Source organism: Dermacentor albipictus, chromosome 2 (assembly GCF_038994185.2).
Source record: "Dermacentor albipictus isolate Rhodes 1998 colony chromosome 2, USDA_Dalb.pri_finalv2, whole genome shotgun sequence".
Lineage (NCBI taxonomy): Eukaryota > Metazoa > Arthropoda > Arachnida > Ixodida > Ixodidae > Dermacentor > Dermacentor albipictus.
The window spans coordinates 50,386,598-50,405,557 of record NC_091822.1 but is presented as its reverse complement, the minus strand read 5'-3'; the positions used below and the strand labels follow the sequence as shown (position 1 = coordinate 50,405,557).

The 18,960-nt window shown below is 42.7% G+C and overlaps 1 protein-coding gene and 1 long non-coding RNA gene across 3 annotated transcripts in view; one reads left to right on the top strand and one right to left on the bottom strand.

Annotated features, from left to right (window-relative positions):
• The window catches only part of LOC135904291 (arylsulfatase B-like), an 82,308-nt gene that overhangs the window by 49,361 nt on the left and 13,987 nt on the right, over positions 1–18,960 (top strand). The gene's annotated exons all lie outside the window — the stretch shown is intronic.
• LOC135904274 (uncharacterized) lies at positions 11,387–15,659 on the bottom strand. The gene is made up of 4 exons (XR_010565076.2): positions 15,580–15,659; positions 14,330–14,383; positions 13,080–13,270; positions 11,387–11,794 (listed from the first exon to the last, which is right to left on the bottom strand). It is a non-coding gene; the product is annotated as an uncharacterized lncRNA (long non-coding RNA).

Sequence of the window (18,960 nt, the reverse complement as noted above, 5' to 3'; positions counted from 1 at the left end):
GCAAAAAACCGGAGACGATTGAGCGTATCTTTTTGGACTGTCATGACGCAGTGTTTTTGTGGGATATTCTAAAACGTAGTCTTAAAAAGGAATAGCCGTTAGGTGCTTTCGGAATACGCTTCCTGCCATGCGCGGAACCAGAGGGAGTGCCTGTCGATCTGTTAATGCTTTTGCGCATGCACAGTGTGTGGCGAACGCGTATGGATATTAGACATGAGCGCATTGTTCAGGCCCCAGCACATGAATATTTCATTGAAAGTGTGTTATATATACGCGAATTTTTCTGTGCACAGAGTGACCCTCCTGATTGGCTAAGTGCTTTGGACAAAGTGACTAGCCTACATCGTTCTTATCACACCACATTGATCCGCCATTGACTTCAGTGAAAGCTCGTTAATTCGAACTTCAATAACTCGAACTAATGGACAAGTCGAACTGTACGATTTGGTCCGGCCAAGCTCCACAGAAGTCTATGCATAAAAAATTCCGTTAATTCGAACGCGAGAAGGTTCCCTCACGGATAATTCGAACTACGCTCGCCTGGCACACGGCCAGAGAAACGCGCCTACTGCCTACACACAAGGCTGTATTGCCTCCGAAACGGAGAGAACGGCGAGAGAAGGCAAAATCGGAAAAAAATCTAACCGACGCGGGGTCAGCCAGAAGGCAGCGGCGGCTGCCGCCTCTCCGTTCTACGTAACCTCCAAGACTTCTTGCCCGTTGCGAATCTCGGAGGCTTTGCAAATCTTGTACAGCTGCTAATGTTGTGCGGAGATGGCACGGCAAGCGCCAAAACACAGTGAATCAAGTACGTCGCAGCTGCGCTTGCAATCAAGAACCAACGAATCAGGGCCTTCGCCACCTTCACATGCTCAGCATCTTTGTCTCGGCAGTCTTCATCGGTTGTACACCTCTGTTTTCAGCTTAGGAGTTATCGGCCGTCGCGATTCATTGTGATGGTGTTAAGCCTCGGCTAACGTTAGTTTCGGTGGACATCGGTGGTGAGGCACAGTGGGACCCAGAGCATCGACTTGAAGATGGCGTGTGCCCGCGGCATGCGCCATCACTTTCTGACTCGCCAAATTTCTGACTTGCCCTACTACTTCCAAATCGCAGTGTACTGTTGCTCTCCTTCACTTTCGTTAGTTCGAACTTTCGTTAATTCGAACTGAAGCGACTCTCCTTGCGGTTCGAATTACCGAGCTTTTACTGTAGTTGTTTTTATGGACATGTAATACATTGTACCTTCTTTTGCCAAGCCGGTAATAAAAAAAAAGCTCGTGGCTCAGTGGTAGCGTCTCCGTCTCACACTCCGAAGACCCTGGTTGGATTCCCACGCAGCCCATCTTGCAAGTTGTTTTTTATTCATGAAGTGCCTGCTGGGATTTATCGCTCACGGCCAACGCCACCGACACGGATTCCGACGACACCGGCTTTTCTGCGACACGAGCTCCTTAACGCTGTCGCGTTAAAGAACAACTTGCATGATGGGCTGGGTGGGAATCGAACCAGGGTCTGCGGAGTGTGAGACGGAGACGCTACCACTGAGCCACGTGTTTTTTTTTCTTTATTGCCGGCTTTGACACACACAAACAATACAGAAAAAGGAAAAACATGTCAACAAGGATTTTGCTGGCACGACATATCAACATTTTTTTCAATGCTGCAAGTTTATCTAGCATGTCAATCCATGTTGGTTGTTCAGGGAGTGCCCGATGGACATCCCTGAACCGTACTACAGATTCAATGAAGTGATCACGTGTAGGTCGCGAATTGACATCAGCATTGTTGAACTGCGTTCTAGCTTTCTACAAACTGTGGAGGCCCAGGAGCATTATAGCGTCATACGGGAAAGCCTCCGTTTCTACCGGTAAGAATCTTATTCCATGTGGATCTATAGGTAACTCTTTTTTAAAGTCCTTTGTAGCACATCCCAGAAGAGGAGGGGATCCCAGCAATCTAGAAACGCATGCTCTATCGTTTCAGGTTTCTTGCATAAGAAGCAGTTAATGGACCACGGGACAAAAATACCCCTGTTATGCATCCATGTTTTAACTGATAATGTGTTAGTGTGTAGTTTAAAGAAAAAAGTTTTTACCGAAGGGTGTACTGGCATTCTTTTAACGCTTTTGAGGACATCTGCTGGGCCTCCACGGTTTGACATACGGTAAATCGGTACAGGGAGCATAGTGTCAATTAGGTCCTTATACAGTTTTTCCTAGTAATATTGGCGAGGTACTGCACAGAAAACCGCACATGCAACATTCTGTACGCAAGCACGACTTCTCGCAGGTAACCTTTAACGGAACCATGCATTGCTTCACACGAGCACACAACAAATCCTGGAAGCTGGCGGCTTAAAAGCACTTGCATGACTGTGTGAAGGAACACATCATTCTGATCGCGAAGGTACATAAAGCATGACACAACTTGTCGCACAAATAAATGTGCCAACCCAAGGCCCCCTTTCTTTACTGGCAAGAACAAGTTTGTGCGGCTGGTCCTTTCCCAAGTCGATGCCCATATGAAAACGGCGAAGATACGGTGAATTTTTTGGATGTTGATCCGCGAAGCACACAGCACATTCATGACATACCATATCTTGGACGTAAGAAATAGGTTACAGACCGTGGCACGCGAGAAAATTGACAGCTGTCGCCCCTGCCACGCGTTAGTCTTTTCCTTTGCTCTCGCCACTTGTTCATTCCAGTACGGCTCCGGGTCGCGATAAGAGTCGAGAGGCACGCCTAGATAGGTTGTTGCAGTGGTTGACCACCGAAGTCGAGCGAAGCAGTCTGGCGTTTCTTTCCATTCACCATGCCAATACCCATAACTCTTCTCCCAGTTTATTTGCGCCCCGGTGCACTTGCAGAAGGATTCAACTACCGCCACGGCCTCACAAATACTATTTCTATTTGAACAGAATATGGCAATGTCAGCGGTATACGCCAATATTTTCACCTGTGTGGACTGTAACCTGAAGCCAGTTATCCGTTCATTGTGTTGGATGGCCTTGCACAAACGCTCAAGGTAAGCCGCGAATAGCAGGGGCGACAGAGGACATCCCTGCCTGACAGAAGACAGCACTTGCACGCAGTCTGTCAGGTCCCCGTTTACAATGACCAGAGTTGAGCTGTTAGCATAGGCCATCCTGACACCGTCTGTTATTACGCTTCCCACGTTGCAATGCTCTAATATGGCGAAGAGAACATCGTGGGAAACACGGTCGAAGGCTTTAGCGAGATCTAGTTGCATCATAGCCACTCGATCGCCAAATACATCGCAACATTCTAGCACACTTGCAGCTACGTGTATGTTCGTGGCGATGCGTCTACCCTTTATACCACAGGTCTGATGCGTGCCAACCAGCCTCGTTATCACACCTTGCAATCGTTTGGCCAATACCTTCATAAATATCTTGTAGTCTACGTTGGTAAGGCTTATCGGGCGATGAGACCCCACCAACTGACGTTTTTCAGGCGCCTCAGTTTTTGGGATGAGAACGATGTGCGAAGTTGTGAAGGACAGTGGTATATGTTTTTGCTGATACGATTCGGCGATAACTTTGAGTAGAATCTGGGCTATAATTGTTTTGAATGTTTTATAAAATGCTACACCTAGGCCATCAGGGTCGGGTGCCTTGCCGACAGGGAGTGCATCTATTGCATCCTGTATTTCTTTCATGGAAATTGGCTGTTCCAAACGCGTTATTTCTTCTTCTTCCAGCTTTGGCAGTAACGACAGAAATTCCGCTTTAAAGCCCCCTACAATGGTGCGCGGTTGACCGAGCAATTCATGGAAATGATCGGCGACGACGCGTTTGATTACATCGCAGTCCTCCGAAACGTCATTACCGTTTCTTATTTGCCGTATTTCCTTATTGCAAGCGTATTGTTTTTCGTCCGATAACGCACGTTTTGTGGGCGTTTCACCGGCCCACAGCTTCTCGGCCCGTGCACGGATAACCGCCGCTTTGTACTTTTCTGCATCGATTCTCTCTCACTGAATTTTTATGTTTCTTAATTCCTTGGCGTAAGTACCTGGTTGGGAGCATTCTATACCCGTAAGAAATTCAAGTTGCTCACGAAGCAGTGTTTCTTTTCGTTTGTCTTCATAACGCAATGTGCTACTTCTTTCGATGGCTTTCATTTTTACTAATTGATTAAACTCCTCCCACTCTACACCAATACTTAAAGATTGCACTGCGAGTACACACTAAGAAAAAAAAGAGTACCTCTTACTCTTTTTGAAGAGTCTGGACTCGCCACGTATACGACACACTTTGTGGAAGACACCCGAACTCTCTTTTGGCAGAGTCCCGAGACTATCTGTGCTCCATACAAGGTGTTTGCGTGACTCCGCACACAATAGTCATGCATACTCTGTTGTAGTAGTCGCCTATACTCTCTCAAAGGGGTTACAAAACTAGTGCTGAGGGAGTCGGTTAACAATCTAGATGAGTCAGACGACTCAAGATAAAGTGTCACATGAACACTGCAAGAATGATTCCGGTAACTATTCTAGATGAGTCTGATGACTCCAGCAGTGTGTGTCAAGTTACCCTTAGAGCGTGGTGCCGGTCTCTTGCAAATAAAGTAAAGCAACTGATCCATGTAAGTCGTTTCACTCTTGGATGGCAGTGTCGAGCCGCTTTTCAAAATGTGTCCACAACTCTTGCTGTAAGTACACACGACTACGGCTACTTCTCAAGAAGACTACTGTGAAAAGACAACATAGGATAACAAAGAATCCACAGTAAACATGCCAAAAAGCACATGGCAGGCTAGCAAGAAAAAGTTAATATTTCATCAATCTTTGTTATTGTCTTCTGGAAAATTCAAATGTATCAGTCAGCACAGAATCACTATGAAAGCAAGACAGTTCTCATTACTATTAAACTGGAATCAATAGCCAAGCAAGCAAAATGTAGCAAAAGCCAAATCCAATATGTAGCCTGCAGCTGCATATGCATGACACTGCAATGCCACTCAGAACCTTGATGAGACCCCAAAATATTATGTAACTCATGTAGAAGTTGAATTCACCACCGCACAAGTCTCTTATAATATGTCAAAAGATTTATAAGTTCAACCTATTTCCCTGTTCTAAACTTACGACTTAACATTCTAAGCAAGTAAGCTACGCATAACAAATAAGAAAGGCTGCACTTATGTGCAAATGAGACCCACATAAGGAAGTGCAATAAAAACAACATTCCAACTTAGATTAAATTATCTATGCATTATTCTATGCTTGTTAGAAACAACTGGTTGGCAATTGATAATCCAATCTAACAGTAAAAACAGCTGTCTTACCTTATGGTACTCTTGTTGGCACTTTTTCCCCACACAATTTGTGCATGTTAGCGTGAAATGAAAATTGATCTGAAAAACACCACATTAAAAAGTTGTGCATCAATTTTATTCTGTAATACAACATGCAACAGTGTATAAAAACTTCATAACTGACAAAATTACAAAAATAATTACAGCAACACTTATACGGATCATTTATTTATGTTGAGAAACATACTTTAGCAAGACTAATTATAATAGCTGACACAGACAATTTCACAGGTAGAAATAACCGCTAATACAAAACTTTCCATAATGCAAACACATTGACAAAATAAGTAGCACAGGTAGCTGTATTTTGTTACGGCAAAGATGGCGCATGAATTATGAGGACAAGGAAGGAAGCAGAACACAAAAACTATACCCAGCTACATGCACGCAGCTGTAACAATACACATAGTGCACAAAGATCCAGAAGAAAGAAAGAGGAAGATGTGAGGAAGGCTTCTTTTACTCAGTGCAGTGGGATGCAGATTCTTTTACTCAGTGCAGTGGGATCACTGCAGTGGGATGAGCATATCAATGCGATATTACAAAAGTTAGGTGCAATAACGGGAATTCTGAACAGAAACCGCTACTTAATTCCGAAGTCAATAAAATTGTTAATCTATAACGCCCTCTTCGCTTCCTATCTAAACTATTGTCATTTGGTCTGGGGGAATACAACACAATCGAATTTATCGCGGCTATTAGTCATGCAAAAAAGAATTTTGAGAATAATTGAGAATGTGCCACTCCGGCATTCTACTGAGGAGCTCTTTAAAAAATTTAAAATAATTAGAGTACAAGACACATATGAGCATAAATTGTTGCGTGAATATCGCCTTAACTATGACTGTCATAATTCTATCTTCATGGGTTTGGTGAATCTCCATTTGAAGGAAGCATCATATGCCACTAGAACAACAGAAATATGGAATGTTCCATATTGTCACACTGGCTATGGTCGGCAAATGCTCCAAAATAAACTTCCACGTCTACTAAATGAGTTTAATAAAAAACAAATCGATATTCGCGAAGCAACATTATCTGACTTGTACACATTCCTTCTAGCCTAACATTGACCACTAGAGCTGTTTTACGATTGCTATTTAATTATATTGTTTCAATGTCACTATTACTAAGCGTACATTGTTATGAAATGTGCTGTCATTCGATGCTGAGGTGAAGTAAGGTATGTTAACGCATGGTGCCCTACGTAGGACAGTAACTAATGTGTTTAATTTTGTGGTTTCGTCAAGGTTTATGGCAATGTTGTGCTTAATATGTTTTGTAAAAGTGTACGACCATGTGAACAGGACGTGCGTGCCTCTGCTGTTGTCTTTGCCAGCGTGGGGGCGAAGGACTCCCTCAAGCCATCCTTGAATGGCTTTTCCCTTCGCCTCCCATCACATGTATATGTGATAAAGCAATAAAGAATCAATCAATCAATCAATCATCACACGTCATCCTGTACGAGCACATTATGCACTGGCTATAATCTATCGTCAGCCCATACATGAATAAGATACATTAGGTGCCACATTTACAAATCACCCATACAATGTTCTTGTGATTTCCCTTATTCCAATCTTTAACTAAGCAAGCATGACTGAGTTGCATAAAGCCTCCCTACGGCTTGGCACATATACAGAAAGAAGTGTTTCTATAAACAGTGGAGGTCACGGACGGATGACTGACACATACCGCTTTTAATTCTTTTGTCTTTGTCATTACGATTATCTATCACAGTAGTCTTTTGTAGAGTGAAACACTTCCAGATAATACACTGTGTGCAACCAAGTGTGAATACCTGTTCTCGATTTTATTTGTACTTTTTCTGGTGTCCCGCTAAGGTAACAATGGCGCAAAGGATTGTCTTCCCAATGTATGCGTTCCCATACAACAGGAGCAGATGATAAGCCACATTAATGGTGCGTGAAATAAAACATCTGTGCTTAACTTTGCGCTGCCGCTCCAATCTGGAGTGATTTTTTTTTGCTTTCTGTACACTAGCACAGGTGCTACGTAGTCCCCTTGGTGCCCAAAGCAACTCTCACACCCGAGCAGGATGTCCATTTTTTTAAATTCTAAGCAAAACTCTGGTTATGGGGGACAATTGCAAACTTATATTTTTGCTTTTTATCTTAATTATGTTGTTGACCTTTAACTTTAGCCACTTCACTACTTTTCTGCAGGTGCAGACAGGCCATTGCACCAATGCTAGGTTTTGAAAACACCAGAGCAGGGTAAAAAGCAAGAACAGATATTTATAAATTGGGTGCCCACTCTGCATTGCATGGATATGTTTCAATGAACGACAAAACTACTTGGTAGATAAACATATGAAAGATAAGGGAATTAAGCTCGAAGCCTACCATATCAGTAACTGGGAATTTCATGCGGAAATGAAATTTTGCGATTCCCAGTGATGAAGAAAAAGTTTTGACAATATGTGCCAAGGTCACCAACTCACTCATGCTCACAAAGGAAACAAAATAAAAACAAGCAAGATTAAAAGAAGTTCGAACTTGCAACCTAAAGTGAGACACCTCGCATGACTGATTTATGTATTTACTGAACATAAATTACATCTGGCGCATAATCTGCTTGTACAAGATGACAAACAATGAGTTCTGTAAGCCTTGAGGGACAATTCTGTGTGAAAGAGAAATCTATTTGATCATTACCTTTTGGGTATGTGTATCTCAGAACTGGTGCTAGTCTGAGTTCTTACAAAGCAGACGTCATTGAGTACTGTAATTCTAATGCCTGCCACTGCTATAAATTTCTGTTAGTCGCACTGTCATGAAGCAGTTATGTTAAATAATTAGTGGCAGTCACCACTGAAACACTCAGTACAAAACACGAAATAAATATATGCAGTCGGAATGTAAATGTCGAACAGTTATAATCAAGTCTACATTTCACAGAACTGTCTCTTTTTCTGTTAGTGTGCCAATACTATTTCGACATTCACAAACATTTTTGTATTGCTCTCCTGACAAATGCAGGAAAATGTAGTCTTTAACAGAAGCCCTTGGGAAGACAGCCCAGAGTCGCTTTGACAAGAGGACTTCCCTTAAACTTTTGTCGCTATGTTGTAGGTCACTGTAGCAAGGGGAACATTTTGCTGATTGAATATTACTCGCAATATTTTTATTATTTGTACTAGAGGTTTGAAAAGAGAGCCAATTGTAGAGTTCTTCATGCAGATTTTATATATTCCATTAGTTTTTGTTTAGCTGCTTCTCGAGTTATGTCCTACACAACAACAAAATACATAGTCATATTTGCAAGCACTTTCTTGCGTATTAAATTTTCACAAAAAGCAGTGTGCTGGAGCTAACTCAGCTCTTTGTAGACTGCAAAGTGCCAATATCTATTCAAACAGCATGTAAAGTTACTAGAAGTATGCAAGATTAGTAGGCAGGCAGACAGGCCTGCCTACTAATCTTGCATACTTCTCATGCTATTGTGAAAAAAATAGAATATACATCAAAAACTTTTTCTCACAATAGCATGACAATAACCTTATGCACTTATAATTGTCCTATACTAACGAAATTTGGCATACATACTATTCAAGATATGCAGAATGCTGATATCTAATTGAAATTGCAATCTGTAAAATTATTTGATGTGGCCTAATATTTTTTGCACAGTTCCAGTAATTGTACAAGCCGTTTCCATAGGTGTCATCATTTTGCAGTATATAACTAGCTAAATAAGATACAGCATGAAGCTATTTCTGAAAATTTTATACACAAGAAAGTGCCCACAAGAATATTTTGCCACTGTGTAGGACAGTAACTAAAGAACAGCAGCTACACAAAAATCAATGACAATTCAAATCTAATAAAACACTTTATGAATGACAGTATATTCAAATCTCTAGTACAAATATATAAAAAAGTTGTTTTGGGGAGTATTTCCCCTTAATAAGTGGGTGTCAGTGTTTTCTACCAAAGTGTTAGAAAATGCCTTCAGGCATACCATGGGGACGTTTATAAATAGCACACGCACGCATCTGCCTAAAAAGACCCACGCCCTGCTTGCATTCATTAGTCATTTTTGCATTCTGTTGGATGTCACCATTTGTATCCCTTAATATCGAGTGCGCAAAACCAAAAACAACCTAATAGCGTATTTACTCGCATAATGATCGCACTCGCGTAATGATCGCAACCCTAAATTCTGATGTCAAAATTCGATTTTTTTATTTCTCGTGTAAGATTGCACCCCAAACTTGCCGCAGCGATATGTCATGTGCCAAGTCTAGCTAATAATGATCGCGCTTACCATCTGTCAACTGCTATGCGAACAACTCTTCAAGACAAACGAAGCAGTCTGCACGCACCAAACATTCTTAAGCAGATGCCCCATTTCATTCCTTCCATCACTTTCCGCACTTATATGACAAAAAAAGCTACAACCAAACTTGCCTTTACTATGCGTAGGCTTTGTAATGGTTGTGGTCAACAAAAACAACAAAAAAGGCGTCTTTCGTTTCTTCTCGTCTGCACTTGTGGGCACGCAACAAATCGCGAGTGGCAATGATAGCAGCCACGTTTACAGTGATACGTTAGAAGTGTACCCTATTCATTCGCCAACGTTTGTAACGCAGCTAAGATATTCGCCCACCCTTAGCGGAAACGTGCCATATTAGGATAGTGGTGAAGACAAATGCCGCAGTTTCCGCAGCATGCCCGCCATGTGTTCCTATGTCACAGGCAGCTAAGCGCGCCCATCTGTTTCTGTCCCCTTAAAGTGGACATGGCTATGTTATTGCCACAAACTTGCAGATATTATTCATTACTGATACGGAAGAAACTGTTTGAATGCACGTAATGTACTCACGAAAAGAAAAAAAAATCGTGTTCGGCGCGTTCGGCTTGCTCTGCCGGCCACCATGTTTTTTTTCTTTTTTTTTGTCTCCCGCAGTACATACAGAGGCAGCCACCTCTTTGTTGACCTGTTGTCATCCCGTAGCAAATGCCAGAGGATATATTTTTTTCTTTTTGTGGGAAATTTACCCAGCATAATGATCGCACCTCCGAATTTGAGTCAAATTTTTTACAATAAAGTGCGATCATTATGCGAGTAAATAGGGTAACACACTGAATTTTTAGCCTGTAAAGGGGTTATATACAAATGGGGGCAGCCAACTATAGTGCGACAATAAACAAATATTTGTTCTCACAATAATGAAACCAGATATAAGATATATCCTACAAATTTGGAAATGAATGCCCAAAGAACCTTGCTGATTGTCACATTAATTTCTTAAACAAGATATTTTGATGTTTATAATTCCTAGTTTAATTCACTTTCTCTAGTAAATGGGCTCTGACCTAGACTATTCAGTGTAGGAGACTAACCCAGACCTGGAAGCCAATATTTAAATCTGAAACAAAGTCATTCATCCCATGACCACGTCACTGCTATGTCATCAGAAGCGTGCATCCATCGACATATAGTCTGTAAAATAATTTTTACCAGATCTGTACTGTTCCTCTTGCACTAATAAATTAGGAAATACATTTGCTATTTAAAGCACTGCTGTAAACCTTTGTGTTTGAGAAATGGAATACTCAAAAGTGTAACACAACCAATGTGTACATGAAACCTACGATGCCTTTGACATTCGTCAGTATGACAAATAGGCACTGAGAAATGCCAAGGGCATCATAGCTTTCTTGTATCAAACCTTGTATGCGAGTATATTACTGGTATCTTTGCAGTGAAGGGAAGTTACATTATTATCAGACTTATGAGGGGAACTCATGTTTCTCTAGTTTAATATTTTCTTTTTTGTGCTCCTATATTCTTTACTAAAATAATGGGTGTTTGAAATAAGTATTCTATATTGCTCTTAAATTTTTCCTGCACCAGAGCCCACGTTGGGTTGCATTTCTTGAACTCTTTGCAGTGCTGTAGATTATCAAAAGAAAAAAATGTCGTAAGTTTGCATTTTAGCCTTCTGTATAACAAGAAGTATGAACCTATAAATTACATAGACAAGTACAAAAGAACTATGAAAAACTGTGCATAAAGACAGACATACATTATAATAGCAGGAATCGATGGCGAGAATTCTAATAGAAAGGAACCATTAAAAACTAGGCACTAAAGACACATATTAATTATAATAACACAAGTATTTGCTAAGGATTTGAAGAGACAAAAAGAATGTCTCTTCAAATCACTCCACCCCAACATTCATCCATGGTTCGATGAGTGACCACAGCTGGTGATGCGGTTTGGATAGGTGGAAGCTGTGTGCAGCTGTGAAATAGGTGGAACATGTTCAGGGTCACCAAAGGTTGCACGCTGGTTGCACAGCAGGTTGCCTCGATCTCCAGACTCACTCGACATCATGCGTTGAGCCTGGTTATACGTCGTTTGCAAGAGGCCTCGCCCAAGTGTGTGGCACGGCTTGGGTAAAATTTCGAGGCAACCTGAAAAACAAAGATCCATATCTATAAGCAACAAAATATTCTCCATCATAGGGCAAACCTGAAGTTTACCATCGGCACATAGCAGATAATGAAAACAGACACAGGTCACCAGACTTGAGGTATACAGATGTGCAAAAGTGTAAATGAATGTGAAGAGCTGCTTATAGGACAGAATGTTTCATTCCGTCTTTTGTAGATCAATAATAGTATCTTAACATAAAGTCAAGTGTACTGGGCCCTCCCTAAAAATTCAAATAATGGGGTTTTACGTGCCAAAACCACTTTCTGATTATGAGGCACGCCGTAGTGGAGGACACCGGAAAGTTCGACCCCCGAGGTTCTTTAATGTGCACCTTAATCTAAGTACACGGGTGTTTTCGCATTTCGCCCCCCTCGATATGCGGCCGCCGTGGCTTGGGTTCAATCCTGCGACCTCGTGCTCAGCAGCCCAACACCATAGCCACTGAGCAACCACGGCGGGTATGGCCCTCCCTATTTCTGTAAGTAGGCTATTTCATGCGAGTTGTCCCGACCTGGCACACGACCACTTGAAATTTCTTTTCGAAAAACTGGAGGCCCTTCAATATAGGACAAATGTTAATTTCAAGAAATACTTGTGTAACGCACCAAACTATGCATCATAAAAGGCATAGCCGAAAAATTGGTTCCTTCATTAAGGGGGCCAAATTTTTCAGGACAATAAAGAGAGGCCTTACAACAAAAATTGAACTGCTTATTAGCCACTGCTCAGTTTATAATGGGTCATTAAAAATGGACAAAATGGCCTATTAATTTCATTTTCATAGAACTCGCTTACAGCAAAAGCTGCAATCCACATATTTAGGACTTGTGCTGCATGCAAAAACTGGTTTCAGGAAGATAAATTATGCAGCAGTGCACAGAGATGAGGATGAACTAGTGAAAAAAGTCAGTTTTGGTGTAAGTTTATCGGCATACTTACAATTGAGGCAGTCCTAGTAAATTTATGCCCAATAACATGTATGAAAGTACACTGTATTGTTTTTAAAATGCTAAAGCTTTATCAGAGCAGTTTTGTGTCAAGCAAGAAAAAAAATTGTACAAGTGGTCTCCTACTAGTTTCAAAATTTGCATCGCATTTCGTCTAATCCACATAGCCTCTTGGCGGCTAAGGCAAAATGGATGGACTTGAGCATTCCTGCACCGATAGCAGGGAGTCTAAACTGCTTCGAAGTTAATTCTTTCATTGCTGAGTGGCTACAAGCCACTTCACTCAAAAATTTGCCACTTAATTACATGTATTTACCTCGATCTTTCTGTCAGCTTCCAGCCTGCTTGGCATCATCACGAAGGCTGCCAACTCCCTAGTGGACGTAGTCAGGACACGGTGGTGGCAGGACGCAGTGGCAGGAGCCGCCAAAGGCTTCGAACTCCCTAGTGAACATAGTGAGGACACGGTGGTCGTAGGATGCAGGGGCGGGAGCCACCAGAGTGTACCTGCAGCAAATTTGCACAAACGCTCTTAGTCCTACCATGTCATAGTTTACAAGAAAAATTCAGCTGTCTGTGTAACATGGATACCAATACAAATAAATGTAAACAGTTAAGTGCTACAACACAACTAGAACATCGACAAAGAAGAAATGGTACTTATGTTTATGAAAATCCAAGCAATGAAAAAAAAATAAGCATCCGATTTGTGCGTGGAAGATTTATGCGGTAACCTGAGCACATACCATCAAGTGATTTGCTAGTCAACTGGAAGCCTCTTAAAATGTCGTATATTTTTTTACATGCACTATGTTAAGCTGCATTAAACAAGTTCAATATCTCTGAATATAAGTAAATCACGAAGCAATTCAATTAATGAATTCCAGGGGTGATTAATGCAACAAAGTGCAAGCTCTGAATGAAGCTGGCCAAACTGGGTAGTGACAAATAAGAATGTGGTTCTCTACATCTTGTTTTTCTGGCTTTCGCTGTAGCATTAAAATACACAAGAAATTTCACATTCCTGACATTTAACCCTGCAAATTTTTATTCCATAATGCATAATACTTCAGCAAGAGCACTAATGCTGTCTTTTAATCGTAAATAATGATAGGACAAGAAATTTTACTGGAGCCAATGTTTGGCAAGAAAACTTATCTCCTTTTCTTTGTCGAAACATTGGCTCCAGCGATGCTCCTTGTTCTACGGCTCTTATCATTTCAAGTCTCTGTCTTCCTGTGAACCTCTGTACTTTCAATGGTGTACCAATTAAATTGTAATAACGGAGAATTAGTAAATGTAGCTGATGAAGAATTTGTGCTTGTTGGTAGATAATGACAGAGTAACTGCGCAACATAGAGATACGGACAAAGGAGGCTTATGTGTGTCGTCTCCTACAGCCATGTTTCTCTCTTTTGGACGATTACTCTATCTAGATGTAAAAGTATTACACTTTGCACAATAATGCTGAAATGAAAAAGGCCAGGAAAGTGGACACAAAAATTAAAACTAATAGCGTCATATGCTAATGAGATATGCAAAAGTGCCTGCTACGATCTGTCTCACCCATAACGTGCTGGATAAGATGGCGTCTTCTGGATGTTGCCATTCCTTGAATACCTAAAATAAGGTACATTTCAAAATTACAAAGATACACAGAACAACAGCAGTAGCAGAGGAGATAATGCATTGTTTAGTAAAAGAAAGTAAACTAATCTCTGATACACCGGAGACGAAATTTCCTTTATTAAATTAGTAGAAAAATACACCACACCTCATGTCATTCAATGATGTGAGCGTTTCTTGGTACAAGAAAAAAAGGTATTACTGCATGAAAACAGTAAAATAATCATAGCATTCTACTTTTACAAAATACGCTACAGTGACAAAGCCAACTACGGCTGTATATACTTAAAATTTTTATATGCACCTTACAATAGCCAAGACAGGATAAACTTGGGTTCATGTGCAGCTCACCGGGAGATACAACTTTGCAATCAACTCATTTCTGCTTGCCAAATACCTGCACTAACATAAGACTACAAATAAAAAGACCCTCTTTTTCATAAAACACCGGACTCAAAATAGAAAATACAGTAGGAATAGCACAAATTCTCTACACAACACAGCCAGGTTTTGTGCGCCTAGTAGGATTTACTATATAAAGGTTGCAGGAAATTCATGCTTTTAAATATTTACAACCATGAAAATAAAGATGACATAAAAAATAATAGCATTATACATCGGCTTATATTGTAAGCCAATGTGTTTCCGACTTGACGCCAAATGCACATTTAAATTGTTCTGTTTCAGCGCTTTTAAAGGGTTCTGTATGTTCGCTCGTGCATGCAGCCGCCTTACTGCTACGAAAATATCTGTGCTGCCACATCGCCTGACACTGCCATACAGCGTGGTAGCGTGTTTATTATTCGCGGTAATATACCTAAAGCGCTAGTAAATCTTCAGAATAGACTACTGTTTTTTCGACAACCTGTCTTCGCCAGCGAAAGTCACACTGGTCACACTACACTTCAAGTTACGCAGTACTTGGTATTCTACGGATTTTTCGATGCGACAGGCCACTCGTCATTGGAGTCGTTAAGAGCGGTGTTTATCTACGGCAGTACAGCTTTGCTATAATTTCAGATGCTCTCCTGAGGCTTCCGTCTGCCAGTAGTATTTTCGCATACATACGCCCACGCATACTTAAGAAACGTCTGTGAACTGCCAAGAGAAACGTGGCGCAAAATGTAGCTGTGCCAGAAGGGCCGATTACGCGCCGTTTGTAAACTCGGAACAAAAGCTGATATGCTTACCTGAGAGGTTAAGAGAAATATGGCACAGGTCACTCTCCGCTGGTAGTCTCTCGTATGCATCTGGTCGTCTCTGCGTTGCGATCTCCCATATCACAAGGAAAATGCAGTGCAAAACGCAACACCTCCGGCGCTTGTGACGGTCCGGCGTGCCTCACTTGCTCGATGTCGGCAAAGACGAAATTGGCGACACGCCGCTGCTGGCGGTAGTCGTCCTCGTCGCAATCACGCAGCATGGACAGAAGTTCCCACCGTAACTTGCCGCAACGCCTGGTTGCAGTCGCCCCTAACGCAGCGCTTTCAGAACCACTCCATAGAATAAAGAACCACCACTCGACGACAACGTACTCGCGCGAGATGCTACGCAACTGAAAAATGGCGTCATACTATTGACGGCTTCGGCTTTGGATGATTTGAATCCGCAAAACTAGTTTCGGTTTTCTTTCCTTGCGCTGAAACAAAACTGTTTTGCTCACTGATAATTTTACGTCACGTAAGTAATACTCACGAATGAAACAGCCGCGAATTTAACACGCGTCTTGAAATACCAGCTACGTTCACTTCGCAGAAGCAAAATTTGCTCGTCCGAGTGCGGTTACGTTTGAAATATCTATCGTTGGGCTGTCGGAGCGTCCTCGAAGTGGGAAGACGCGGCGTAATTGTTCTTAATTTGCTTAGCTATAACGGTGCGGCTGCCCTTGATCTCTGTCGAGTGCAGTTTGCTCTGCTGTAAGGTATAACTACAAAGCCGCCGACGTTACTGAATAATCTAGTGCACGTGAAGCTGCCAGAACTCCGGTATTTTCTCCACAATTTCTTGCGACTGCGTTCCGCTGTCACCGAATGCGAGCGTAGTGTTTGACGGAGATTTAGCAACACATTTTCCCGAAATATCGTTCACCGCTGTATCACGACGTGGAGAAGCAGCGTCGTTGGTCCTCAGTAAAATTTTCTGTTTATTGCGAATTTTGCGATAGCAGTTATATGGGCACAACCGTCGAAATATATCTGTCGGTTTTACCGCGAGCTTACGTATAAAGTCAAGTGCGATAAGATCCCATCCCGGGCCGTTGACTGTGCGCGTTAAAGGAAGTGTTCGAGGCTGAGGCGGGCTGGATGGGCGCCCCAAGTCAAGTATCTAAGGAGGTCACGTGATAAAACGCGCGCAAGCCGGGAGAGGGAGGCGCTAGTTTAGCGCGCTTCTCCTCCTCTAGCCGTTGCTCTAGCCCGGTCTTGCGCCACCCTCGCTCTGTTGTGTGCTCAGATAGCGCACACGCTCAGAAGGGTGTGCTCAGATAGCGCAAATTTTCGGACACGCTTTGAAGGAAGAGGCAGCAGAAGCGTTCGGTCCGCTCTGCTCGCGCCCTTCATCACGCCAACGCTGTGACAGCGAGTGTTCGCCGTCATTGAGTGAGATCTGTTGATGTTTGCACGTGCGCGCGTGACCCAGTGCTTGCTAATTTCAGGAGTAAGCGAATGTTAACTGCAGTTTACTCAGCCGATGAAACTAAGAACCTTGGTTCGTGCAATAGTTCGTGCAGTGGTTCATGTAGCATTGGGGTGAAACTGCTGTGTTATTGTTTTTATATTTCTAGGGGGTTCCAAAGCAGTGTTGCGTACACTAATATTTGTTTCTGGTCGCGGAACACAGCGCACTGCGGTAGCCCAGTGGCTTTGGTGTTGCGCTGCTGAGCTCGAGGTGACGGGTCCAACCACAACCGCGGCAGTCACATTCCAACGCGGTCAGAATGCGAAAATGCGCGTATACCGTGGATTCCGTACACGTTCAATAACCCGAGCTGCTGAAAATAAATCTGCAGCTTTCCATTACCATGCGCCTCATAACAAGATCTTGATTTTTGAACTTAAATCTTCAAAATTTAATTGTCGCGAAATTACACTTACAATCGACACTGTTGAGGGCGCCTACTGAACTTGTTATCTCGTTGCTCTGCTCTCTTTAGTAGCCAATACTTTTTTTTAGATTTACTTATGGTCAGAATCCAGTGTGGCAAATCCAGGTCTTCTTTAGCATAGGAAACCAGCTATCGCTTAAGCGTGCGAGGTATCAACAAACATGGTCAAGGAAAATCAATATATAGAGTTCGAAGTAATCGCAGAACATGACAAGGATGAAAGAATGATACACCGCATTACAACCAGGACAGGAACCCGAGGGCCTGCGTAAAACAGAAGAGTTTATCTGGTATTTCTTCTCCTGCATTAAAATCTTTCTCTCGCCAGACTCATCTCAAATATCAGAGGAATGGCGATTTTCCACGACTACTCTTCGCGTGCTATTGAGAGTCAAACGACCCATGCGCAAATGTTGACTCTTGTTTTCTGACTCTACTCGCGTAAAAGTGGGTCTTCGGAAGAAAAAAGAGAGTCAAGTTGCCATGACTCACTTTTTACTCTCTTTTTTCTTAGAGTGTATCTTTAGCTTCTCATCTACATCCTTAACGAAACCCTGATCCTCCATTAATTTCGCATTAAGTTTCCAAAGTTCCTACTTGAAGTACTTGTTTTCTTTTATGCGAAGCATATTACGAGAGCCCAACCCAGCTCCTCAGGCGCGGCGGTGTCGCCTTCAATACCACGTGACACTGTGACGTCACGACAAAGGAGAAACGGGGCTCCAACTCGCGCCGTCGCTCGCGGCGTCGCGGCGGTATATAAGCAGCTGCGCTTGCCTCTGCTAGACACTCACGAGGTGAGGTGCCTCCTGGAGACAGAGCTGCTCGTTGGAATGAGAAGCGAAGGTTGCGGCGTGCTACAGAGACTGATTTTCTAGGTGCTCTTGCAAGATGGGCTGGGTGGGAATCGAACCAGGGTCTGCGGAGTGTGAGACGGAGACGCTACCACTGAGCCACGAGAACGATGCTTCAAAGCGGTACAAAAGCGTCTCTAGTGAATGCGGTGTTGCCTTAGACACGAGCTGTTTCTAAGGCTCAGGCGTGCGTCGCTTGCTCAGGCGCACATTTCGTTGCCGCGCCGAACGCTGCGTTGCTCGACGCTCACCGCGTCCAGCGCCGTAGCCCATTAGACAGTTTTAGTACTGCGTCATGACGATACGTACGCAGCACGCAAGGGCTTTGCGAAACGTAGGAGCGCGTGTCGCGTTGGGGCTTTTAGTACTGCGAAATGCCTACGTACGTAAGAGGGCGAGCGTTAGACGCCGGGCGCGTCGGAGCGTATGGCCGTGTCCGCCAGTACGTCAAACCGTCGGCCAAACTAGACGCTGTTGATCTCGCTAACGTGATGTAACGTGTGGGCGCGTTACCGCTTCGTCGGACTATATTTAGGCCTTTAAGAGACTCTACTTTTAATGCGGATATAATGCACGAATCATATCGAGAAAAATAAAAAAACGAGTACTTGCTT